General features: G+C 41.3%; 1 long non-coding RNA gene across 3 annotated transcripts in view; it reads left to right on the top strand.

Annotated features, from left to right (window-relative positions):
- The window catches only part of LOC144381381 (uncharacterized), a 49,077-nt gene that overhangs the window by 6,248 nt on the left and 21,655 nt on the right, over positions 1 to 21,174 (top strand). Inside the window, exons 3-4 of one of the 3 annotated variants that reach the window (XR_013446505.1) lie at positions 12,002 to 12,105; positions 12,196 to 12,522. This is a non-coding gene — a long non-coding RNA (uncharacterized LOC144381381). Of the gene's footprint in view, positions 1 to 12,001; positions 12,523 to 21,174 lie in introns of those variants that run through there. The other 2 variants (XR_013446504.1, XR_013446503.1) reach the window with 2 other exon arrangements.

The raw sequence follows: 21,174 nt of genomic DNA, 5'->3' as shown, positions 1-21,174 counted from the left end.
TAATGTCTCGCAGATGTTTTTGTGTTTCTCTCAAAAATTTAAAATATCCCATGGTGCCTTGTGAGTTCACTCCAGTGTCCTATGCCCCTGAGCACACAATTTGGGAATTTCAGTCTACCTGTGTTTCTGACTTGGATTTGATTTTGTCCTTGCCCTTGCTCCTTGTTTTACCCCAATTACTATTTCCCACATTTCCAGGGTTTGCCTAACAATATTTTCTGATGGCTCTCTCTGCTTACAGATTTAATTTTTACATCCTTGATTCAGGTTTCTTCCTTCATTAGCTTTTATATTGGTTTTTCTTTATAAAGTCTCTGTTTTTAAACTACTGAAATAAATACTTAAATGAGTAGAACATTCACCCTCATCTTCAAAAGTGCATTACTAGAATTACTGGATTAATGACCGTAGCGTTCTTTAGTTTCCTCACAAGAAAGGTGATAAAGTATCTTAAGCCACCTGGTAATCCTTAGTAGTGTATGTTGGCCTTTGTCACTGAAGTGAAGAAGATGCTGTAAATGGCATAAACAACTTGCATGGTAAATAATAAATTACCTTTACTATAAATTATTACTAGATGAACTTTCCAGTAGCTCTGTCTGGTAGGGAAGTTTTGTTTTCTTTATCTCCATGGATGTTTTATTTTCAGGCTGATTTAAGTGACACTTCTGAAATACCAAGTTACAGGTTAAAAGAAATTTGAAAAAACCCTAACTTTATTAAGTAATTAGATTCAAAACTAGATAATTCAGAAGATTTGGGAGAGAAGGTATTTCTGGTTAGGAAGAAGATTTTATGCATTATAAAAATGTGGGAAAGGAAAAATGTTTTTATACTGAGAAATTATTTTAGGATTTGTACATTAGATGCTATACTATGGTGATCCCCCATAGAAAGAAGGCTTTGACTTCTATGAGGTAAGGAGAATTCATGGGAGGATTTTGGACTACTGTGGAGGAATGGTTTTTTTCTTCAAATATGAGGAGAGCTCTTTATGGGGTAATTTCACGCTGTGAATTGCACTTGTGTAAACTCATGTAAAGCACATGTCCTCTGTGCTTTTACACAGGTAGGATATAGGGATGGGGTAGAACCAGTATTCTGTACATGCATAGCTCTGAATGGTATCCCACTGGGCTTGGGCCAGTGTAATCAGTGCTTTTATTTACATATCTTTACTATGTAGAGGTAGAACTAGAATTTTTTGCTGCTCTTTTGTAAATCCTATGATGTGTGCTTTCCAGTTTTCTCATTTGGGAAGGGAGAACAAGACAGAAAAGCAGTGTTTTTCTTTTTTCCCTTCCTGCTTGATATTCTCCCTAGAACTCTTTGTAAGTCAGGATATGAGTCAGGTGGTTGTCCCAGAACTAATCTTTTTCAACTTCCCCTAATCTCAGGGACCCTGGTTTTATAATCAGTGTCCCCAGGAAGGAAGACTTACATGGCAAAAGTACCTTGTTTGATACATTTTCTATTGCTGCCATAACAAACACAAATGTAGTGGCTTAAATAATATATATTTTCTTACAGTTCTGGAGGCATGGACCTCAAAGAGCTAAAGCCCAGGAGTTGGCCGGGTCACATTCCATTCTGGAGGCTCTAGGGAGAATGTTTTTCCTTGCTTATTCAAGTCATTGGCAGAATTCAGTTCCTTGAAGTTACAGGACTATAAGTTCCTGTGCTTGCTGGCTGTCAGCTGAGGACTGTATACAGCTTCTAGAGGATGTCCACCTCCTTGGTTTGTGGTCTTCTTCCTCTACCTTCAAAGCCAGCAACAATAAGTTGAGTTCCTTTCAAGCGTCTCCTCTTTTTTCTTCATCTTATTCTTTTATTTATTTTTTTAAAGGTATTTATTTATTTAAGAGAAAGAGAGTGAGAGTGCACGACAGGGGCAGAGGGAGAGGGACAAGCAGACTGCCCACTGAGCAGGGAGCCTGACATGGGGCTTGATCCCAGGACCCCAGGATCATGACCTGAGCCTATGGCAGATGCCTAACCAACTGAGCCACCCAGGTACCCCCATCTTAGAGTTTTAAAGACCCGTGTGATTAGATTGGTACCACCAAGATAATTTAAAATAGCCGCAAGATCCTTAATCTCATCTGCAAAATCCTTTTTGCCATGCAAGGTAATATATTCACAGGTTCTGGAAGTAGGGTATGAACATCTTTGGGGCCCATTATTCTGCGTACCACACCTGGTGATGTTAATAAATGACCTGACACTGGAACAGTCTTCAATTTTTGGTCAGTCCACAGCTGTCAGTTTCGTATATTGCATATTGATATCTACAGCTTCCTTTGCTATGCTTAATTCAGACTTTCTTACATACACCAATAAATAAGTGTTTGAGGATAATTCTTTCATAATATAGAACTATATAGAATAAGGAGATGGAAATAGAGATGGAGATGAGGGATGGTTTTCTCTTCCAGAAATGGCAGAAAACAACAGCGATTTGAGCATGTTTAAATGCTGATGGGAGGGAACCAGTAGAGAAGGAGAGGGAAGTGTGGCAGACTGGGAGTAATTCTCCCAAATCTATCTGTTCTTCCCTTCTGCCACAGTAAAAGACTTGTGGATAGGCACAAGGCCACCTAGCTAGAAGGACATTTCTCAAACCCTTTAGAGCTAAAGTTCTGAATAGTGATTAGTTCCTTTTTTTTTTTTTTTTATAAGATTTTATTTATTTATTTGACAGAGAGAGATAGCGCGAGAGGGAACACAAGCACGGGGAGTGGGAGAGGGAGAAGCAGGCTTCCTCCAGTGATGCATTCTCTGATGTGTAGAGGGCAGAATGAGGTGTCCAGCACAGCTTGGTCATCTAGCAGCATTCTAGAGTTCATAGGGAAGAAACGGGGCAGTGGCAGCCTCCTGATTTGATCCTCTAAATCCTGTCATTGGTCGCTAGCTCTGCCACCACCTAATTATGCCCTCTAGGAGAGCCTAGAGGCCACTTCCTTCACCAAGCACTGGGTAAAGGAGCAAGAGGGCATCTCTCTGAGGCTCTCTTGACATCCAGAGAGACAGTGGGAAATGCCACGGAAATTGCATTTCCTGATGACAGTGGGACAATGGAACTTCAGAGGGGGAAGAACCTAGGCGGTAGATCCTAACAAAGACATGTTTGGTGTGGTTAGTACAATGAATCCACAGAGAAGAGTAATAGGGGTGTTCTGGAATAAATGGGCAGCCTACACAGCTTCTGCTTTACATAGAAGGAATACTTTGAGGTCAGCTGAGAAGAAACTAACTAGACCTCACTGTTTGGATTCATGACTTCTTACCAGGTTCCCAGAACTAAGCCAGTGTACTGACCCAAAGGCCCTCAACAGAGGTGGGGGCTACATGCCTCTGAAAAAGAACCCTGCAGGAGAGCTATAGGTGTACACAGTGAATTTCCTCCACAGGGTGGAGAAGAGCTTTCCGCAGAGTGACCTGCAGCTATCTACCCACGGGACCGTGCACCGAGGAAAGGGAAATACCCAGAACTCCTGGGAGCTATGACATACTGACTCTAATTTTACACTGATCCCCAGAGACTCCAAACTCTACAAAAGTCCACCAAAGTCGGTGCTTATGGATGTCAGGCTTTTACATAAAGTCTCGACCCAAATTCAGCTAACAGTGGGTCTAGTGGAACTACAGATCCACACTGTGTTTATTTTTACAGTTACAGGATATATGGTGAGAATGCACACACATAGACTTGATAACTAACAAAGCACCATTCTGGTTTCCTGTCCTTCGGAGTGAGGGCTATTATGAAAGGAAAAACCATCTAGAGTCTCTGGAACTCTTCCCACACAATACACCAGTAGTAATTGGGAAGAGATACTTCGGAAGGGATTGTAGAATTTACCACTGCCATAAAAACCTCGAGAGAAGCAGGGTTAGTGATTCCTATTATATCTGCATAAAATGTTTCTGTGTGACCAGAGCAACAGCCTGAAGGGCCCTGGAAAATGATAGATTATTGCAGACCTAATCAGATTGTGATGTTCGCTGCAGCTATTGTTTTAGATGTATATTGACTGGAACAAGTCATCACCCTGGCACCTGACACGTGACCTGGCAAATGCATTCTTTTCCAACCCAATCAGGAGCAGTTTGCATTTATATAGCAGAGACAAAGCTATACCTTTTATTGTATTTTATGAAACATCACCTTTTTCTTTTTACAATGATTATTTGCAATGTTAATTGAACCTAGTGAGCAGGAGGTAGAAACTATATGTACCGGAGGGTGGGAGATAAACTGTGATAGTTCAGGGCCCTGCCACCGTGATGAAGTTTCAAGGGGCTCAGTGACTTGGGGCATGTTAGGAGACCCCTTCTACAGAGAGACAAGTGGCAGTGCCTTGCATCAACCACTGCAAAGAAAGAGGCACAGTGTATGATGAAGCTTTCTGGATTTTGGTGACAACCTATACCACATTTGGGCATGCCACACCACTGCGTTCATGAGATAAGCCATCAGCTGCCAGTTTTAAGTGGGTCCTGGAACAAGAACGAGCTCTGCAACAGGTCTAGGCTGATAAGCAGGCTGACGTGCCTGTTGGGCCTTATGGCATAACAGATCTAATGGCATTAGAAGTGTGCCTGGCAGCAGAGATGCTGTTTGGAGACTTTGGCAAGCCCTAGATTAGACAAGGTTTGGAGGAAGTTCATGCTATAACTTTCTTCTTCTGAAAAGCAGTTCTTGGGGCGCCTGGGTGGCTCTGTCGGTTAAGCAGCTGCCTTTGGCTCAGGTTATTATCTTGGGGTCCTGGGATCGAGCCCCACATCAGGCTCCCTGCTCAGTGGGGAGCCTGCTTCTCCCTCTCCCTCTGCACTGCCCCCCCCCCACACACTCATGCTCTCTCTTTCTTACTCTGCTCTCTCTCAAATAAATAAATAAAATCTAAAAAAAAAAAAAAGGCAAGGGGACAGGACCCTGAGGGCAGAAAGAGCTTCGGCACTGTGGTTGTGAGGAATGGCTGATTATATACTTGGGAGCTGGGGGAGGTCAGGAGAAAGGTGTCCAAAAGGATTTTCATATGCTAAAGAAGACCCTCAGGATACTGGAGGCCTTGCTCTTGTCAAGCTAAGGTTGCTTTTCCCTCTAGCAAAGCATTAAGACAGTTGGGAGTTCCCAGGAGGAATGTCACACATATGGGGTGGGGGGGAGGTGAGGTTGTGCTTTGTCCTCAGCTTGCCTTTGGCTCCCTCATCACTGAGATGGTGTCAGCAGCTACACCCCAAGACCTGACCTTTCCTGCTCACCTGGCTTGTACCCACTGACCTTTATCCCATGTTTTTCCTCAAGCATTTCTTTCCAGCTTATCTCTTACCTCAGACAAAAGACCCGAGATGCATAGCATCTCATGATGACAGAAACCAAAACTACCCCTCAAGCAATGAGAACTGCCTGGACAAAGTTCCGCCCAGGTGGGCCCAGGCGGGCCCAGGCCATCTAGACCAGTTTCTCTTTCTCTTTTTTAAAATTTTATTTAAATTCAATTTAATTAACATATTCTGTATTACTAGTTTCAGAGGTAGGATTCAGTGATTCATCAGTTGCTCATTACTTCAAGTGCCCTCCTTAATACCCATCACCAGTTACCCCATCCCCCCCACCTCCCCTCTAGCAACTCTCAGTTTGCTATAGTTAAGAGTCTCTTATGGTTTACCTCCCTCTCTGCTTTCCTCTTATTTTATTTGTCCTTCCCTTTCACTATGTTCATCTGTTTTGTTTCTTAAATTCCACATATGAGTGAAATCATATGGCTTATTTCACTTAGCATAATACCCTCTAGTTCATCCACGGTGTTGCAAATGGCAAAATTTCATTCTTTTTGATGGCCGAGTAATATTCCAGTGTGTGTGTGTGTGTGTGTGTGTGTGTGTGTGTGTGTGTGTGTGTACTGATATGGAAAACAAAGGCAGAAGGAAGTGTAGATTAAATTAAATGTCCCTATAACCTGCAGTCCATTGAGAAGTACTTGAGGCAGGCAGAGTGTAACCTTCTTCCAGGAAGCTCCCAACTGTCTTAATGTTTAATGACTAGCTAGAGGGAAAAACAACCTTAGTTTGACAATAGCAAGGCCTCTGGTATCCCGTGAGTCTCCTTTAGCATATGAAAATCTTTTTGGAACTTCCTTTTGTCTTTACGTCCCCCAACCCCAAAGTATATCATCAGTTGCCCCTCACAATTCTGGGGCAGCAGCTCTTTCTGCCCCTGGGTCCTGTCCCAGTGCTTTAATAAAATCACCTTTTTTGCACCAAAGACGTCTCAAGAATTCTTTCTTGGCCGTCGGCTCCAGACTTCACCAACATTCAAAAACTACATCATATGCCGTATCTTCTTTATCCATTCATCTATTGATGGACTTCTGGGTTCTTTCCATATTTTGGCAATTGTGGACATTGTTGCTATAAATATTGGGGTGCATGTGCCCCTTCGAATCACTGTTTTTGTATCCTTTGGATAAATACCTAGTTGCACAATTGCTGGGTCTTAGGGCAGTTCTATTTTTAACTTTTTGAGGAACCTCCATACTGTTTTCCAGAGTGGCTGCACCAGTTTGCATTCCCACCAACTGTGCAAGAGGGTTACCCTTTCTCCGCATCCTCGCCAACATCTGTTGTTTCCTGAGTGTTACTTTTAGCCATTCTGAACACAACAGGAATGTCCACTCTCACCACTGTTGTTCAGCATAATACTAGAATTCCTAGCCTCAGCAATCAGACAACAAAAAGAAATAAAAGGCATTCAAATCTGCAAAGAAGAAGTCAAACTTTCATTCTTCACAGATAACATAATCTATGTGGAAAACCCAAAAGACTCTAGCAAAAAAATTGCTAGAACTGATACAGGAATTCAGCAAAGTGGGGGGATATAAAATCAATGCACAGGGGCACCTGGGTGGCTCAGTTGGTTGAGCATCTGCCTTCAGCTCAGGTTATGGTCCCGGGGTCCTGGGATCAAGCCCCCCATTGGGCTCCCCGCTCAGCAGGGAGTCTGCTTCTCCCTCTCCCTCTGCCCCTCCCCACCGTTCATGCTCTTTCTCATTCACACTCTCTCAAATAAATAAAATCTTAAAAAAAAATTTTTTAAATAAAATAATAAAATCAATGCACAGAAGTCAGTTGCATTTCTATACATTAAAAATGAGGCAGGGCGCCTGGGTGGCTCAGTCGTTAAGCGTCTGCCTTCCCCTCAGGTCATGATCCCAGCGTCCTGGGATCGAGTCCCACATCGGGCTCCCTGCTCCGCGGGAAGCCTGCTTCTCCCTCTCCCGCTCCCCCTGCTTGTGTTCCTGCTCTTGCTATGCCTCTCTCTGTCAAATAAATAAAATCTTAAAAAATAAAAATAAAAAAATAAAAATGCAACAGAAGAAAGAGAAATCAAGGAATCGATCCCATTTACAATTGCACCAAAAACCATAAGATACCAAGGAATAAACCTAACCAAAGAGGTAGGGATCTGTAGTCTGAAAACTATAGAATATTTATGAAAGAAATTGAGGAAGACACAAAGAAATGGAAAAACATTCTATGCTCATAGATTGGAAGAACAGATAATTGTTAAAATGCCTATGCTACCCAAAGCAATCTACACTTTCAATGCAATCCCTATCAAAATACCATCAACGTTTTTCACAGAACTGGAACAAACAATCCTAAAATTTGTATGGAACCAGAAAAGACTCCAAATAGCCAAAGGAATGTTGAAAAAGGAAGCCAAAGCTGGCAGCATCACAATTCCGGACTTCAAGCTCTATTACAAAGCTGTCATCATCAAGACAGTATGGTACTGGCACAAAAACAGACACATAGATCAATGGAACAGAATAGAGAGCCCAGAAATGGACCCTCAACTCTAAGGTCAACTGATGTTCGACAAAGCAGGAAAGAATATCCAATGGAGAAAAGACAGTCTCTTCAACAAATGGTGTTGGGAAAATTGGACAGCCACATGCAGAAGAATGAAATTGGACCATTTCCTTATACCACACACAAAAATAAACTCAAAATGGATGAAAGACCTACATGAGACAGGAATTCATCAAAATCCTAGAGGAGAACACAGGCAGCAACCTCTTTGACCCTGGCCACAACAACTTCTTGCTAGATGCATCTCCAAAGGCCAGAGAAACAAAAGCAAAAATGAACTGTTAGCACTTCATCAAGATAAAAACCTTTTGCACAGCAGAGGAAACAGTCGACAAAACCAAAAGACAACTGACAGAATGGGAGAAGATATTTGCAAATGTCTTATCAGATAGAGGGCTAGTATCCAAAATCTGTAAAGAACTTATCAAACTCAACACCCCAAAAAACAAAAAATCCAATCAAGAAATGGGCAGAAGGGGCGCCTGGGTGGCTCAGATGGTTAAGTGTCTGCCTTCGGCGTGGGTCGTGATCCCAGTGTCCTGGCTCCTTGCTCAGCGGGAAGCCTGCTTCTCCCTCTCCTTCTACTGCTCCCCCTGCTTGTGCTCTCTCGCTCTCTCTGTCAAATAAATAAATAAATCTTTAAAAAAAAAAATGGGCAGAAGACATGAACAGACATTTCTCCAAAGAAGACATACAAATTGACAAGAGACACATGAAAAAATGCTCCACATCACTTGGCATCAGACCAGTTCTAACTTAACCCTGATTCACACCTGCATAGATGGACCATGCAGTGACCCATGGAGTGACCAACAGTTACCTTTACCTTATTATAATACTAAAATCTGTGCCCAAGGAGGAGCACAAGACACTTTCACATAACATACATTGTATGTATAGGCATGTTTTCCTTAAGGCACATGCCCCACCCTACGTCCACCTCTATATATGATGACAAGCCTCCCCTATCTAAATATTCATCCTAACCCTAAATAAAAGGAACCCATTTACCCTTACTTGAGGAGTCATGGCTTTGGAAGTTATTCCTCATGATCTCCTCGTTTGCTGCAAATAATGTTTACTTTGTGCAATAACTCCACCTGCTGCAGTTTCTCTCTGTGACTCACCAACGAGCAAATTCAAGTAAGTTTGGTTACAGTGGGAGTCCTTGGACTGTTAAGAACTGTGACGGGCATGAGATTTTTACGCTGTTTTCAAACTAACAGATTAGCCTGCCATAGTTTCATAAATGCCAATAGAAGATAGGGGACATCTTGGTCAGAGACAAAGGACTTTTCTACTCCTAGCACAGCAGGCAATGTGAGCTTCATGTCTGCGTTGGTTCCCTTGCCTTCCAAGTTCCCTGGGTTAGGTGAAAAGGTCCCAATGTATGCTGTGAACGTAGCAGGTTTGCGTCACAGCCGAGGAACTCCAAATTTAGAAAACCCAATCTTTTAAGAACGATCTGCAGGCGAACCTGCCCAACTTTTGCCCTGGAGGGAGAACTCGTCCGTATTGTCCTGGTCAGGAAACAAATGTGCTCTTTGCCCAAGGAGATATTATCTCTCCATTCCAAGGCTGTTTGCCATATAAATCCTTGAAAAGATAGTTCAAAACAAAAGCTGATAGGCACCAAATGGAAATGTAAGGAATGAATTATCCCCTAATAAAGAGTAAACTAGATAACCAGACCTACTTGACTTGTATCACCAAAAAATCACACATTTGGCGAATAGAGGCCTGACTTGAGTCAACCTGACAGAATTACTTGTTTTCCATCCCCAAGACAGCTGTTAGACTTAGAGCTGTTTTAATAAGTCAAGGCCACATACCCTTGAGGAAGGTCTGAGATAATACAGAAGGTGCATTCCATGAATCTTGTCTCAGGTTTAGCAAGGAAAGCATGCAAAAGGTGAAGGGAAATAGCCACACCTTTTGTTATCATCAGACAATTATTTTAAATGAATTGCCAAATAATTATAAACAATGATTACTAGTCATATGATTCAGTCAAGGTTCTAGCTGGTCATATGATTCAACCAAGGTCACACATGGTCAAACAGGTTGGTGTTTTGAGGAGAGTTTACTAGAGGGATTGTTTACAGAGGTTTGGACAAGGAGTATGGAAACCACTAGGGGTGGTGTAGTAACAGGGCAAAGAGGAGAAAGTACTTGCAGGGATCTGAAGATAGACTATGTGGAATAGGCCATCTAGAAAGAGCCATTACCTTATGTGGAGGGATGACCTCATCAAGGGGAGTTGAAGCAATGCTCCCCCTCACTCTCCTCCCTTTCTCTGATCTTCCTTCATGCCCTCTATTGGCCAAATTGGAAGCCAGAGGACAAGGAAGCCTGTTGATAGAAACCAGCCTCCCAGGGCACAGAACACAGCAGAGAAGGGCAGAGGATGGATTTGGAATGACAAATGGAAGAAATCCACCCCAGCATAATGAAACAGTATTAAAAGTAATACTTAAGCTTAAAATATTCTGACTCCCCAATGCTTCTATTGCTGGCTAACTTTTATTATGAGAGGGAATGAGCTGGAAATTAGATGTTTGGGACATAAATCTGCCTAAATTTATATGATAAACAGTATTGTTTATTTATATTCCATACCTATATAAATATGAATGATTTACATCATTTTACTTGCTAGTGTCCTTCTGAAACTGGCTGATACTTCCCCATCATCACTCCTATTTTACCCACAGAAAGTATGATCCGTTATTTTTGAATATGCCCTTATTTTTATGTGGCCCGCTGCAGATTTGACCCAGTTATTTCAGCCATTTTCACGTTTGATTCTCATCACTATGTGGTGAATGAACCATGTGGCCATCCCCACTGATTATGAAGGGGCTTGCAGTGACAGGATTAGAGCTGCCACAGCCTGGTCATTCTGCACAGGAACATTCTTCTCAAGAATCAGTCTAAAAAAATCAGCAGAAAGGAAGATGTTGAGCCTTTCAAATTCTTTTCCATTTGACTTTTCAGCTACACTGTCACCAGCATTTTTTAAGCTAATACAGTAGGACAGGTATCCTGAAATAAGTGCCCTGCATCTTTGGAAAGAGCAAATGGGGGACAATATCCGGATCTGAAGTTTACAGCCACACAGAACTGACCATACTAGTTAACCTCAGGGACCCCCCCAATTGCACAATGTATATTTTTCTGAAAGAAGTGAAGCAAGGCAGTGAGAGCAAATTTTGAAACTGAAGACTAGTAAAATTTTATGCAAAAATATACCAAAGTGAATCTTGGCAGTCCAGTTTTCTTTCTACTTATATTTAATCCTTAAAATTTCTAATAATGAACTATTATCATATATCACATTACCTGTACTATTGTCATCTTCACTTATGGCCATAAAAAATTTCAGCTTTAAACGGGGACTGTGGTTTCTTAATCATATTATTTTAAATTTGGGACATTGTGTGTGTATGTTTGTGTGTGTGTGTACAGTTACAAATTCTTAGATCTAGCAGGGTTTTATTTTTGTTTATTTTTCCCCAAAGATGGTTTATAAAGCTAGACACTTTCTTATTGTGGAAGCCTATTGATATGAACTAATATTTCTATTTCTATTTATAACATTTATTTATTATAAATATTATACATATTGTATATGTAATATAATATTAATATTATAATATATTTATATTTAAATTAGTTGTATTATATGTACATTTATATAATAATACATATTGTATGATATATAGTATATACATACATATTATAATAATATTTATTGTGGAGGCCACATAATCCAGTTTACTGCTGATTTAAAGAAAAAGATTTCCTTAGTCTTAACTAACAACTCTTTCTTTTTTTTTTTTAAGATTTTATTTATTTGACAGAGAGAGACACAGCAAGAGAGGGAACACAAGCAGAGGGGGTGGAAGAGGGAGAAGCAGGCTTCCCGCTGAGCAGAGAGCCCGATGCGGGGCTCAATCCCAGGACCCTGGGATCATGACCTGAGCCGAAGGCAGACGCTTAACCGACCGAGCCACCCAGGTGCCCCACTAACAACTCTTTCTTCAAGAAAAGGTTAGGAACCTTACAACTCCTCTCTTTGCTGCTATTTTCATCACTTTTTTCTTTTACTTTTGTTTAACAGGAACCCATTCATTACTCATGCTTTTGAAGCTTTTCCATCACAGTACCCTAATAGTGGAGAAGAGTGAACATGTCCTTCCCAGGGGTCTGAAATAGCACCTGAAGGTACTGCAAGGAAGAAATTTCTCTCATTTTATGTTTTTTAGAAGTTTTTATTTAAATTCCAGTTAACAGGCGGTGTAATGTTAGTTTCAGGTGTACAATACAGTGATTCCACACCTCCATACAACACCTGGTGCTCATCATGACAAGTGCCCTCCTTGATCCTCATCACGTATTTCACCCATCACCCACCCACATCTCCTCTGGTAACTATCAGTTTGTTCTCTATAGTTAAGAGTCTGTCCCTTGGTTTGCCTCTCTCTTTTTTTTCTCCCATTGCTTGTTTATTTTGTTTCTTAAATTCCACATATGAGTGACATCATATGGTATTTGTCTTTCTCTGATTGACTTACTTAGAATAATACTCTCTAGCTCATTGCAAAGGCTTGATTTCATTTTTTTAATCTCATTTCATGTTTTATTTGAAGAATTTATTGAAACTTTGCAATCTAGTTATATATACACACATATATAATGTAGAAAATTAAAACAAATATATCTGCATATATTTAATTTAAATTAATGTATCAGTAAATCTGGTAAAATTGTTGCCATTTATTTCTTGTGGCTTTGAATATACCCCAAGACATTGCCACTTATTTTATGGACCAAGTTTGAGATTCTGGGCATGCAGTTTTCCTAAATATCTTTCAGTCAGCCAACAAATATTTACCTATTATTATTTGGCACTGAACTAAGCACTTGAGTTACTATGGGGAATGTGGTATCCTGATTTCTGTCTCTGTACCTTCACCTATGCAGGCCCCTTGTTTAGAATGTCCAACCCCCTTTCTTCCCACCTATTCAAGTCCTGTCTGTGGATGTATCTCCCTATCCCACATCACTCTGATTTCCTACAGTTCCGAGAAGACGACTATTTCTCTATTGGATAAGGATAGTGACCCTCCCTCAGGCGCCTAGCAATAAGTTGGCTGAGTAGAGGGGGGATATAAATTTCAAGACCTCTTCCTAAAACTAGTGCTGATATGTACATTAACATCCCAGCAAAGGGTGTTTCTTATACCGGCTAGGCTGAATTTCCCAAATCAGTTGAGTAGTTCCTGTCCCCTTCGTCGCTCCCATAAATATGCAAGGTGGCAGAGGATCTATGTCTTTTTCCTGGAGCACAACCATGGTATGGCTGGCTAAGCAGTTGGATGGTAAGAACTTGAGGGTACTGCATGCATCCTGTTTTCCTTGTGCCCTTTTCTTAGAGCCTAATCCGTGTGATACAGTCCTGGTTGTCCACAACAGGGGCTATTTCGGCATTTATTCTTACAAAGACTTATCTTATTATTTAAATGTTTTCTGTGTCTTCGTAGACAGTGACCAGGCTAGGCTATCTTTAACTTCATTTAAAAAGGGATCTAGGGGTGCCTGGGTGGCACAGTCCGTTAAACATCTGACTCTTGGTTTTGGCTCAGGTCATGATCTCAGGTTTGTGAGTTGGAGCCCCATTGGCTCCGTGCTCAGCACAGCGTCTGCTTGAGATTCTCTCTCTCTCCCACTCATGCTTGCTCTCTCCCTCTCCCTCTAAAATAAAATAAAGCAATCTTAAAAAAATAAAAAAATATAAAGGGATCTAGTGCAGCTCTCAGCAGGCAAGACACACTCACTCAACAAGTGCCTGGTGAGTCGGAGTATAGTTGTACTATTTTGATAGTGGAATAATACCTCTTATGATTCTCTCATACCTCTTATCCAGCCTGTATCTCATTGCTCATTACTCTTACATACATTAAGTATGATGCTCAACTCACTAAGTATTGAATGAATGAGTGAATGAATAAGTTAATGAATGAATGAATTATAGGAATAAGTATTAAAGTCCAGGCTTTCAACTCCTGTATCCCCCATGATACCTTTTCTTCCTTCCTTCCTTCCTTCCTTCCTTCCTTCCTTCCTTCCTTCCTTCCTTCCTTCCTTTCTTTTCCTTCCTTCCTTCCTTCCCCTCTCTCTCTCTCTTCTTTCTTTCTCTCTCTCTCTTCCTTCCTTTTTCTTTTCTTTTCTTTTGTAGGCTCCATGCCCAGTGTGGAGCTCAAAGTGGGGCTTGAACTCACAACCATGAGATCAAGACCTGAGATGAGATCAAGGGTAGGCTGCTAAACCAACTGAGCCACATGTGCCCCTTTCCACGATACCTTTTCTGACTGTTCCAGGCCTCAGTGTTATTCCCTATTCTGTATCATTCATTAGTGGCTAAAATAGGCTACCATAAATGGTTGGTTATATTCCATGTTTGTATTCTATCCACTCAACCAAATTTAAAAGGCTAGGAATTTTAGGTTTTTAATCCATTTTGAATTTGTTTTTGTGTATGGTGTAAGAAAGTAGTTCAGTTTCATTCTCTTGCATGTTACTGTCCAATTTTCCCAACACCATTTATTGAAGAAACTGTCTTTTTCCCATTTGATATTCTTTCCTGCTTTGTTGAAGATTAATTGACCATATAGTTGTGGGTTTATTTCTGGGTTGTCTCTTCTGTTCTGTTGAACTATGTGTCTGTTTTTGTGCCAGTACCATACTATTTTGATCACTGTAGTTTTGTAATATAACTTGAAGTCTGGAATTGTGATGCCTCCAGCTCTGCTTTTCTTTTTCAAGGTTGCTTTGGCTATTTTGGGTCTTTGGTGGTTCCATACAAATTTTAGGATTGTTTGCTCTAGCTCTGTGAAAAATGCTATTGGTATTTTGATAGGGATTGAAACCATAAAAATCCTAGAGGAGAACACAGGCAGTAACCTCTTTGACATTGGCTATAGCAACTTTTTTCTAGATATGTCTCCTGAGGCAAGGGAAACAAAAGCAAAAATAAACTGTTGGGACTTCAAAATAAAAAGCTTCTGCACAGCAAAGGAAACAATCAACAAAGGCTGGAAGAAGATATTTGCAAATGACATTATCTGATAAAGGGTTAGTATCCACAATATATAAAGAACTTATAAAACTCAACACCCAATGGCTCAGTCGTTAAGCGTCTGCCTTCAGCTCAGGTCATGATCCCAGGGTCCTGGGATCGAGCCCTGCATCAGGCTCCCTGCTCCGTGGGAAGCCTGCTTCTCCCTCTCCCACTCCCCCTGCTTGTGTTCCCTCTCTCGCTGTCTCTCTCTCTGTCAAATAAATAAATAAAATCTTAAAAAAACAAAAAACAAAAAACTCAACACCCAAAAAATGAATAATCCAATTAAAAATGGGCAGAAGACATGAATACATATTTTTCCAAAGAAGAAATACAGATGGCCAACAAACACATGCAAAGATGTTCAAAATCACTCACCATCAGGGAAATACAAATCAAAACTACAATGAGATATCACCTCACACCTATCAGAATGGCTAAAATCAACAACAAAAGAAACAACAGGTGCTGGCCAGGTGGCGGAGAAAGGGGAACCCTCTTGCACTGTTGGTGGGAATGCAAGCTGGTGCAGCCACTCTGGAAAACAGTATGGAGGTTCCTCAAAAATTTAGAGCTACCCTACAACCCAGGAATCACACTACTAGGTATTTACCCAAAGAATACAAAAATACTAATTCAAAGGGTTACATACACCCTTATGTTTATAGTAGCATTATCTATAGTAGCCAAATTATGGAAACAGCCCAAGTGTCCAGTGACGGATGAATGGATAAGAAGATGTGGTGATATACACACAATAGAATATAACTGAGCCATAAAAAAGAATGAAATCTTGCCACTTACAACAACATGGTGGAGCTAAAGAGTATTATGCTAAGTGAAATAAGTCAATCAAAGGAAGACAAATACCATATTATCTCACTCATCTGTGGAATTTAAGAAACAAATGGTCATAGGAGGAAAAAAGAGAGAGGCAAACCAAGAAATAGAGTTAACTGTAGAGAACAAACTGATGGTTACCAGAGGGGAGGTGGGTGGAGGGATGGGGGAAATAGATGATGGGGTTCAGGAGTGATCAGCACAGGGTGATGTATGGAGGTGTTGAATCACTATATTGTACACCTGAAATTAATATTACACTATATGTTAACTAACTGGAATTTAAATAAAAACTTTAAAAAGAAAACGCCAAGACTGTATTTTACACACTCACTTTTTTCTACTTTGCTTGGTAAGTGCTTTATAATAGCATGCTCAATATATACTAGTTGCTGTTGATAATGAAATTCTGGAAGGAAAAGAAACAATGAACTTCCAAGCTATTGTTCCATTTTGCTTTGACCTTTCTTTGTGGTAGAAGGTTTTTGAGTCTGAAGTAGTATCAGTAGCAATTTATGTGATTATATCAAGTGTGGGTTTTATTTTGATTATGCTAAACTAAATGAACTTGAGAGTGAACACAGCTTTTCTCTTGCTACAAGTAAGAAATTAAAAGTCGCTTTTATCATATTTACTGTAGTGGATGATCAAGAGTACAGGGGCTGTATGGAATAGAAAAAAGAGCTCTGTAGCAGGAGTCAGAGCTTTTCTGCAGATGTGTATTTTAGGTCATCATGTCATGTCTCTGCTACTTGTGAAATGGTAAAGGGGGTAGTACAATATGGCATAGTGGTTTTTAAGAACTTAAAAAGAATGGCAAGTTTTGTTGAAATGCAATCTTGGGAAAGCCCATCACATAATGACATTCAGATGAAGTTACTGGGGCTCCTTGAAACACTAGAAGCCACTGGTGTAGTATAAAGAGTACTCTTTGGAGCCAGACCAGTCTTACTACTTCTGCACTCTGGGACATTCAGGAAGATATCATCTCTCTGAGCCTCAGTTTCCTTAACTGTAAAATGGAAACAAGAAGGAAAACAACCTCAGAGGGTTGACTTGGCATTAAATGAGATAATACATGCAAAGCTCTTAGCATAGAGCCTGTTATATTATAAGTACTTCCCCATGCAGTGGACACCTCTGAGCTGCTTTGTTCAAAATACTTTACTTTCCTCTGACAACTGCTCCTTCCTTCCCCATCCACATGGTACAGCAGGAGCAGCGATGATAGCATGACCCGGTATGCTGGCCAGTGAGTCCTTTCTCAGCATGTCTTGGACTAGGCACCAAGAGATAGAGCTGGGAGAGTCTCTACAGTTAACACATTTGAAGAAGCTGTAAGAAATAAAACTCAGGAGGGGCGCCTGGGTGGCTCAGTCAGTTAAGTGTCTGCCTTTGGCTCAGGTCATGATCTCAGGGTCCTGGGATCGAGCCCCGTGTCGGGCTCCCTGCTCAGTGGGAAATCTGCTTGTCTCTCACCCTCTACCTCTACCTCTCCCCACCCTGCTTGTGCTCTCTCTCTCTCTCCAATAAAATCTTTGAAAAAAAAAAAAAGAAAGAAAGAAAACTCAGGAGTTGTCAGCAGTTAGCACAGGTTTCCTGCAGGGGAACAAGTCAGTCTGGGGAGAGGCAGATAAAGAAGCAGGTAAGTGGAGACCAACAAGAGAGGCAAGAAACAGAGGTGACAGTGTTGGAGTTCCTGTTTTTGAGTATTCCTGACACCTAATCTCATTCCTGTCCTCAGTTCCTTGAGGAATCCTAGGATCAAAAAATTCCTCTTTTTCTAAGCTAGTGTGCTGGATGATGCTATGACTTCTTGTTAAGCTGGGAATTACACTTCCCAGCATCCTCTTCTGTGCACAGTTCTGAGTTAGAGTTGACCAAAGAGGAAGTTCCAAGAGATTTGGAAGGTTGAAGAGAAGCAAAGACCATTATTCTCAGAAGAGCATCCTGGTCAGATAGACAGAGCACCCTGGGTCCCACCTTATTCTGGCTCTCCTCCACACTGTCTGGTTTCCAACTGCTGGCCCTGCTCATTCAAAGCAGGCATAGTTCTTTCCTATGCCCTTATGCAGAAACTTGGCTGCAGGCCCACGGAGGTCATAGCTCCACAGAGGGAACATCTTCCCCCTTCACAATCCCACTGAAGCAGCTGCGTATAGTTGCCTCTCAGATTTCCCTGCAACCTCCAACTTACCCACTCATGCCAGTGCTTTTTGAGAACTGGTTAGTGACTCTTCCTCAAATCATTTGACCTTCACTTCCTCAGCTACTCCCACATTTGTGTGTGGTCTATTTCCTATAATAAATCTCTTATTCCCATAATACTCTAGTGACTCTGCTTCTCTGATTGAGGCCTGATTGCTACAACCAGTTTGTTTTTCTTTCACTTGCATACAAACCAAAAGGATATTTATTTTTTTTAGATTTTTCACATTCCTTAAACAAAAATACTCCCACAGAATAAAGAGAAATATCAAGGTAACACTTTTGAAAAAAAAATATAGTTTTTGGAGCAAAACATTCATAAATTTTCTTACATTATTCTTTTTTATACATAAACAATGGGTTGATAATAACTCATGGTGATTTCATTAAATTGCCTAATATGTCCTGAACCTCTTGAGTGAAACTGAGGAAAATCGGTGTGACTTTTGCCTCTTCCAGAGGTGTAGGTAATAACACTTTGAGGAAGGTACATTAGGAAGACACCAGTGTTGCGGGAATTTTCTGCCTTTAGTGCCCACGGTTCTTGGTCACTCCATTTCAAAGAACGAAGAGGTAGACCAGACAAAGAGTGGTGGACAGCAAAGCAAAGTTTATTGAGCGATAGTACAAGCTCCCAGAGAAGGAGGGGGGCCCGAGAGGGTTGCCCCTGGAGTTTCTAAGTTTCAGGGTTTTTATGAGCTCTTTTGCAGAACTATCTTAAGCAATCAGGGTGTGCTGAGTTGTGCCAATCAGGGCTTTGGTCACGTATCTGTATACCTATTGGGTTAATGTCAACGTGTGGATGATCTTTTTTGCTGGCATCTGGAGGCTTAGGTCTTAACTGCCCCTTGCTTATGATAGGGGCAAATGCCTTGTGGTTAATTGTCTTATTTTAGGATGTTTTGCAGAAGTCATTTCTTCAAAGGCTGCAAAACAGAATGCTAGTGTGGTCCTGTCTAAGCTGCAAAACAGGATGTTAGTGCTGTTTTATTTTAGCTGTCCTGACTCCATATCTTCTTGTTGGGGACCCTGGCCCTGACTGTCCAACTAACTCTTAATACCAGGGCCTGGGGCAAAGAGGATATACCTTGAACATGGAATTAGTGACAATGACTTCTTCATCACTATGGATTCAACCAGAAAAGCAGAAACACTAGGACACACACATACACACCACACATTTGTTACAAAGATTTGGACTTATGCAATTGTGGGAGCTGGTTAAATAGTTTTTGTAAGGCTGTTGTCTTTGTGTCCGAGGCGGGAGCTCAAAGTTCCCATCTCCTTAAGATACTTCCTCTACAGTGTACCAGGAAAGTTCTTCAGGCAGAGGGAGACTAACCTCTTCAAGCACAGTTGGAAGAGCTGCTTCTCCTGGCAGAGAAGGCTCCACAGAAAATGGGTTTTCAACTATCCAGCTTCATTGGAAACTGCCCCTATGTCTCCATTTCAGTTTTCTAAGGTCCTAGTCCTTTACATTGTGTTAAGATATCCTGTCCAAGGTGAAAAACAAGTTGTTCATGTGGCCCCTGTCAGTTTTCTATTGTGGCATAAAGAATTACCAGAAAGTGGCTTACACTAATCCACATGGATTATCTCACACTTTTGATAGGTCAGATGGCTGGATTCTCTGCCCAGGTATTCACTGGGCTGAAATCAAGGTATTGGTTAGTGCTGCAGTTGTTATCTGCACTGGGACTTTTGCTGTTCTCCTCTTTTTGGAAGTTTTTCTGGAGATCCTCCTTTGTTAGTGGCCACATGTGGGAGGGTGTGCTGCTAGAACTTTTAGAAGTTCTTCAAAGTAAATGCAAATATTAGGTGTGGGAGGCAGAGAGTTGAGAGGAGGAGTAACATACCTGGGTGGCCAATGAAGGAATTTCAATAAAATGATCTCTAAGATGATGTGGGCTGTTGGCATAGGCAGGACACTTTTTAATAACAAGCTAGTAAAATTAACTATGTAAAAACTTTTTTTGATAGCAAGTAATTGAAGTCTAATTTCTTTTTCTCAAAACAAAAGAGAATTTGTTGGGGGACCTGGGTGACTCAGTTGGTTAAGCATCTGCCTTGGGCTCAGATCCCCGGGTCCTGGGATCAAGTCCTGCATCGGGCTCCCTGCCCAGTGGGGAGCCTATATCTCCCTCTGCCTGCCACTCCCCCTGCTTGTGCTCTCTCTCTCTCTTTCTCGCTGTCAAATAAATAAATAAAATCTTAAAAAAAGAGAGAGAGAATTTGTTGATGTAGTCGGAAAGTTCAGAAGTTCAGCTAACATCAGATATGGCTGGATCCAGGGGTTCAAATGATTTTGCTGAGACTCTTCTCTCATCTCTACTAGCTCTTTTCCAGCCCTCCTCTCATCCTTTGATCTTTAACCCTTAATTTATAAGCCCTAACTCGTACTATGGACCTTAATTATAGCAGAAAGAAGTATTTCTTGTTATTTCTTAATAACAGTTACAATTAATGATTGGCTTGGCTCTGGTCACATGGCTATTCCTGAATCTGTGCTGTGAAGGGAGTACAGGGTGGTTTAATTGGCTAGGTCTGGGCTATGTGTTTATTTTTGTAGCTGGCTAGGGGTGGGGGGGTGGTGGGAGGGGTGGAGTGGGATGGGGGGCGGCTCAGGCCCTCCTGGACTGCATGGAATGAGACCTCTATGGGAAAGATGAATACCGTTACCAGGGGAACTGGGGAGGCTGGGCGATATTGGGCAAGCAGAAGCAACAATGTCCTCTACGGTTAGTAGTTGACTGATCATAGTCTTAAGTGCGAGTCAAGGTCATGTGTGTGATAGGGAGGGTAGAGAAGAAATAAATGCCTCACCCACAGGTTTGAGTACTTTTGTCTAGCTGGGGACATAGTCACAATTCCAGATCATTCAGAAAATCTTAAGAGTATAATTTTTAGAGAAATGATAATACCCTGAGGAGTCATTTTGCTCATCTTCTTATACCCAACTTCCCAGTATCTTGTTCATGGTGCCATTTCCCCCATTATCCTGGTGCAGTAAAGGAACTTTCTTTATCCTTTTTTCTCCCTGACCCTTCAGGGAGGGTCTGCAATAAGGACTTGCCCCTCTACCCTCTCCTCAGGCCATCTGTCGGTCTACAGTCACAGCACACCTG

The sequence above is a fragment of the Halichoerus grypus genome, chromosome 3, assembly GCF_964656455.1.
Source record: "Halichoerus grypus chromosome 3, mHalGry1.hap1.1, whole genome shotgun sequence".
NCBI lineage: Eukaryota > Metazoa > Chordata > Mammalia > Carnivora > Phocidae > Halichoerus > Halichoerus grypus.
This window is presented reverse-complemented; position numbering and strand designations above follow the sequence as displayed.